Consider the following 6,881-nt stretch of genomic DNA (forward strand, 5'->3'; position numbering starts at 1 on the left):
GCCTTGGAGGAGATTATGTTGAGAAATAAAAAAAAAAATTCTTAAAAACGTTGTTTTTCTTGGTCAGGCCGGAAACTTATCAATCCACCCTCGTATATCTTTTTCTTCCCTATCCTAACTTCTCTCCAACCTTTTCTCCTCATTTTTTCTTCCAAGAATGATATGAATAAATTAAATAAAAGTGGGCTCAAAGAACATCCTTGTCTGACACCTCTCACCAACCAGAAATTATCTCTTACTTATTTACCCTCCTTTTTGTCTGTCTAAAAATTTCTGATACTTTCTTTATTAATCCCTCTCTAATCCCCTTTTCTATCATGTATTTTTCTATCTCGCCTCGATCTAATGAGTCAAACGCCGCCTTTAAGTCCACGAACATTGCTATCATTGCCCCTTTTTCCCTTTTAATTCTCTTATTCACTAGATAGTTCAGAACATAGATGTTGTCCATTACCGCTATTCCTTTTCTAAACCCTGTCTGATTCGCTGACTCGACCTTTTTTTCTTTAACTTCTATCTTCAATCTCTCCGACAAAATAGTTACATATACTTTATACAATGTTGGCATCAAGGTCACCCCCCCTATAATCTTTAACTTCATTTCCTTTTCCTTTCTTTAATATTCGCATAACTACTCCTTCTTTCCATAACTCTGGCCACCACTCTCCTCTCCATACTCTATTACACATTATCCATGCCTATTCCTCTAGTTCCTCCCCGCCATATTTCCATACTTTATTTAGAATCTCATCTATACCAGGTGCCTTTCGATCCTTCATTATTCCTAAAACCTTAATTATTTCTTCCTTTGATATGTCCTCTTCCTCATCTCTTGCTCTACCATATTTTCCTCCCTTTATAACTTTTCTTTCTACTCATCCTAGAAAATCCAAAAAATATTTCTTTCATTCTACCATTTCAATATCTTAGTTTACCCTTTTTCTTGTTTTTCTTTCTCTATTTACTATCTTCCATACCTCTTCTTCTGTCAGGGCCTTCTCCGCCTCTTCCTCTTTCTTTTGGTAATGCAACTCAGTATACACTTTTTTTCCCAATATTCTCCCCTTTCATGTATGAATTGATAAAAATTTACTTTGAATTGATTTTTGCTTCAAAGTGAGTCAATTTAAGTTCATGATATGTTGAAAGTAACAATAAATAGCAAAATATTTTTTTTTTTTTGCAGAAAAGTATTTCTGTCAAAAAATGTGTTTTTTTCACTGTCTCAGATGTAAATTTCATCTATGACTTTTTGTTTCCGATAAAGATCTATTTGTAGTATCCAGTAAATACTTTAAATTCCACAAAAAAATGGTTAAAACACTTTTATGCACAAATTAAAATGCATCTTTAAAATCATACCTATTCTTTCTAATTCAGATTTTTGTCACCAGGTGGCGTATTGCAGTTTAACCATTCCCAATACCCAATATCCAAACCGTTTCGTCCGGTACACTCAACGTGCGATATTCTCCGCTAGTGAAGTGCATTATAAGAAGTAGCGTTAAGCTAAGCAATAGACTAGATGTGTGTGCATCAAATAACTGAAGAATGCGTTTCTCGTCTATTAACTGTTATATATATAACCCTGTAATGTACAAAAAAAAACCACAAATCTGCTGTCTGCTTCGCTGTACGACTTTTTCCGGGAAGACATTAAAAGTCTAGAAGAGGGCTTAGATTAAGTCCTCTTTTAGTCCTAAAGGTTAAAAAAATGAACCTTTGTGCCACTGGGAGCACTAAATAGGTCCTAAATCCAATATAAACGAAGCCCTCTGCAAAAATTAAGGCCTATCAAGACCTACATTAAGAAGTCTAAGGTAGGACTAATATTTTGATTCGGGGCTACACATGAATAAAGACTCAAACCGTTTTTGACGATTTTCTCGGCTTCGTTCTTTTTGCAGTTAACGGTATTTTCTGAAATCGTTGCAGGAAAGCAGTGTTTCCAAGTGCTGGCTTTTCGTAAGCGAGTCGATTTTGTTCGTATCGTAGTTGGTGGGTGTGTGGCGTCTTTTCGTCGAGGCGACATCCTCAGCAGAGTCCTCGTAAGCACCCCAAACAAAGGGATATTGAAAGACTCGGAGACAGTAGAAGAAGAGAGAGAGAAGGGTGGGAGAACCACCTTAGATCAGGGTAGCTCCGCCACAATGGTACGTCGCCCAGAATCCAAGGGGTTTATTAAAGTCGCGGTTGGCAATACAGCTCACGTTCCCTCTTACTCGAGTGCTTTCCTCGTTGTGATCATGACTCCTCCACAACCTACACTTACATAAGCCACACTCTCCGAAGGGTGTCAGCAGCCAAGTCACCTACACGCTATACAGCTACTCGGACTAACGATTGGATACCAGGAGAAGCCTTTTCGGGACTAGAGGGATATGACTCTTGTCTAATTCCACTTGCTTCTTCGAAGGGTTGGTTTTACGCTCTTACTACTGTAGTTCATATTTAAAGCAAAATATACGTTTCCGAAACTTGGAAATTTACAAAAGAATAAAGAGAGAAACTCTGTAAACCTTGAAATACTCGGATGGTCAGAATTTGTTGCTGTTCCAATGTTCCTCGATTTGTTCGCTTTTTTGGAAAAAGAAATTAACACGGAGCTTTTGAAATTACCATGGGACTTTCAATGGGAAAAGTTTGGATGAAAAAAAAATGGAAAAAAGAAGTACAACCATTTTATAAATTAAAACTTAGTCGCCTCTTAATGTATGTTAAGGAATGATTGTCGACCAATAACTTTCAATGTCGACTCACCCAACACCCTTTTATTCCCCAGAAAATGACCTCAAATTGCAAAATAGCTATGGCTTGGAGTGACTGGTCGCTCCAAATAGTGTGACTAGTCACTCCAAGTGGTGTGACTAGTCACTGCGAATGGCGTGATTGGTCGCTCCAAATGGTGTGACCGGTCGTTCTAAATGGTGTGACTAGTCGCTCTAAATGGTGTGACCGGTCGCTCCAAATGGTGTGGCTCGTCGCTATAAATGGTGTGTCAAGTCGGTTTAAACTGTCGCTGGCCACTCTAAGTGGTGTTGCTGGTCGCTCCAAATGGTGCGACTAGTGATTCCAAATGGTGTGTATTGTATTGATTGTATTGCATTCATTTAATTAATTAATTTGAAGGGATATAAACGCTACAAGAATATTAAATTATTATTTTCAACAATTTGAAATTATAAGTAGTTTAATTGTGAAATGTTTTAATAAAATCAGAGCGACTTTCAAGCATTTTTAAACATATATTATGAAATCTCTTGAAATCCTGCCAAATTTTATAAAATTTTATGATAATTCTTGAACTCCCTTGAAATATTTGGATTTCTATTAAATCATCTAACATCCGTCAAATTCTTTTAAAATGCTGCAAAATATTTGAAAATCTTGGAAATATTCTGAAATCCCTTGCAATCTTTTTAGAACAAAATTTTTGAATTTTTTAAAAGTCTTATATTTTTTTAACCTTCAGGAATCTGAAATTCCTTTATATTTTTCTAACCTTTGAAATCTTTCAAAATATCCTAAAATCTGTATCACCCCAAAAACTTGTTGAAATCTTTGTAACAGCGTTGGAATATTTAAAAGTAGCTTCAAACCTCTCAAATCCCTTTATTCTTTGAAAAAATTCTTTGAAATTTTTGTTAAAATATGATGAAATCGCTTACAAGCCTGTAAAATTTGAAAAAAGTTTGAATTATTTTTAAGTTCTACAAAATCCTTCGAGACACTAGAAATTCTTTAAAATCTTAGAAATCTTAGAACCCCTTTGACACTTTTTTGGAATGTTTTAAAATGTCCTAAATTTTATTGGACTTGAATAATTTTCCAAAATCTTCGGAAATATCTTGAAGTATTTTAGAATCTCTTTAACTTTTTGAAATTCTTTGAAATTCCTTGGTTCTTGTAAATGAATTCTCTAATATTTCATTGAAATGTAATACTATCTTGTGAAATTGCATAAAATCTGATGATATTCTAAGATTTTTTGAAACCTTTTAAATATTATCAAATTTTGAAAAATTTCTGGTAGTATTTTATGATATTAAAAAAACTTCAAATCCTATGAAACTAAATGATACTTGATATAAATTGATTTTCCTTGAAATTATTTTAATCTTTTGAAACTTCCTTTGAATCGTTTAGAATCTCCCGAAATATGACCAATATTTTATAATATTTGGCAATAGTACAAAATCTCTTAGGATGTTTTTTAACTAACCTAACTAACTAACTTAACCCTCTTAACTTGAAAAATGTTGAATGATTCATCGGGTACAATTATTTTAAAAATTGTGAAAAAGGCACTTTTATTATTATTACACCATTAAGCCATTTCCCTATCGGGGTAGGCGTGACTCACTCGGTAGGGGAAAGGAGTAGTGTATGGAAGGGATAGAGATTTTTCAGATTGATCCAGAATTCTCGTGCTGTTTAAGTAAATAACACGTTCGTTCCGCAACACTGCTCCGACCCAGGTTTCTGATCAATCTCTCTAGCAATCACCCCAAGCGAAGAACCTCACAAAGTCGTTATGTAAGGTTCCCCACTTGGGTCCATTAGTGGCCACGGTCTTTTGTTTCAGGCGTCATTCACTCTACTGACACTCTTTTTATTAACTATTTTCCGCCATACTTTCCTGTCCTGGCATCCATCTCTAGATTCTTTTATGTCCATGCATTTTTTCATGCAGGCTCTCGTGTTTCTGTGACTTCTTATGTCTCTTCTAACTAGGGTCTCATTTACACATTCTAACCATTCTTTCCGCGGTCTACCTCTGGGCACGCTGCTATTGACTTCACCTTGATACACTTGTTTCGTTAGTCGTTCATATGGCATTCTCTCAACATGTCCTAATCATCCTAACTGATTTCTTTCCTATGTGTCCACAAGCGTCTCTTCTGCACCACATTCTTGTATAATTATCTCGTTACTTACTTTGTCCATCAAGGTTTTCCCGCACATTATGCGCATGAATCTCATGTCAACTGCATTAATTTTACTCTTATCTTTTTCTTGATAAGTCCATGTCTCGCTACCGTATAGTATAGTCGGTACAAATATAGAATTATGTATAGCCATTTTAGCTTTATTTGATATATTTTTACTTCTGATAAGGGGAGCGGCTCTACCAATAACCTTGTTACCTTCATTTATTCGTCTATCTAATTCCTCATCTATCTTCCCGTCCCTAGTAAATAAACTACCAAGGTATACGAACTTATCAACTTGTTCAATTCTCTCATCATTTAATAAAATATTGCATAGTGTTTTCTCACTCTTTCCTTCGAACACCATAGTTTTTGTTTTATTTGCATTAATTTTGAGGCCCAAGCTCTTCATGTTTGCATCTAGTTTATTCAACATTCTTTGTAAGTCTTCGATAGACTCTGCCATAACAACCTTAACATTTGCGAACGCTAACCCTCGTACCCTTACTGTTTCGAGATCCACACCCTCTTCGTCGAAGAGAGCCATTCTTAAACACTTGTCCATAAATAATATAAATAACCATGAAGACATAACGCATCCTTGTCTAACTCCTTGAATAATATCGAAACAGTCACTCAGTTTCCCATTCACTCCTACCTGTATATATATTGTTTTTATAGCTTGTAGGATCCATCTATTGGCTCCATACTCTTTTAGGACTTCCCAAAGTTTACTTCTATTTACCTTGTCAAAAGCTTTTTCTAAGTCAACAAATGCACAAAAAACTTTTTTTCCTATCTCAAACTTTTTTCTGTCATTTGCCTTAAGCTAAATATTTGATACGCACATGACCTTCCTGGCATAAACCCACTTTGGACTTCCCAAATCTTTGCTTCTTTTATTTTCATTACCCTACGAATAAGTATTTTTGAATCTATTTTACTTACGGTGCTCAATAAGCTAACCCCTCTGTAATTATTGCACTCGCTTTTATCTCCCTTTCTCTTGTATATTGGTACGATAATCGCTTTTTTCCAATCGTCTGGGACGTCTCCCATCTTTAAACATAAATTTATCAATTCGCACAGTCTATGTGGTATGCACGCGCCACCGTGTTTAAGCATTTCAGCGTTATTACCGTCTACCCCGGCAGCCTTAACTTTTTTCAAGTTCTTAATTATATCCCTAACCTCAGTGACACAGACTTTTTCAATTGAGTTTTCCAACGCATCGTGTTCAACATCGCAGTTGTGGTGTCCTATGGCTTCATCTCCGAATTGTTTCCTAAAATAGTCTCTGAAAGCCTCTGGTATTCCATCTGCATCATATATCATTTCCCCCCTACTATTTCTCATGTTGACAATTTCTTTCTTCACTGCTAAGACCTGCGATGTTCAAAAATCTCTTGTACGCTTCTCTTTTTGCTTTTTGGGCAGCCTGAATTTCATCATTCCACCACGCATCACCAGACATTCTTCCTACAACTGCGGTACCACACACTTCGATCGTACATCTAATAAGGACATCCCGTCACATTGTCCAGGCGCCCTCTATTTCTTTGTTTTTTATACGGTCCTCACATATTGCCCTATCTATGCTTTCGATTATCTTATTTTGGAAATCTATTCGCAAATCCGGTTTCTGTAGGTTCTTAATTTTGATTCGCGTTTGTTTTGCTTTCTTGGTTCTCTTTTTTCTCCATCCCCAACCTAAGTTAATTTTTGAGGTCAGAAGGTAATGATCAGTATTGCATTCAGGACCCCTCATGACCCTTGTATCTTTGACTAACTCTCTAAGTCTTTCATTCGCAACAACAAAGTAAATTATACTGCGGCTATTTCCTTTAAACCAGATGTACATGTGGATCATTTTATGCCTAAACCAAGTATTTGTAATAAACAGACCCCTTTCTAAGCATAGACCAACTAATTTATCTCCGTTATAGTTTG

This window comes from Belonocnema kinseyi, chromosome 7 (assembly GCF_010883055.1).
Source record: "Belonocnema kinseyi isolate 2016_QV_RU_SX_M_011 chromosome 7, B_treatae_v1, whole genome shotgun sequence".
NCBI classification, from domain to species: Eukaryota; Metazoa; Arthropoda; class Insecta; order Hymenoptera; family Cynipidae; genus Belonocnema; species Belonocnema kinseyi.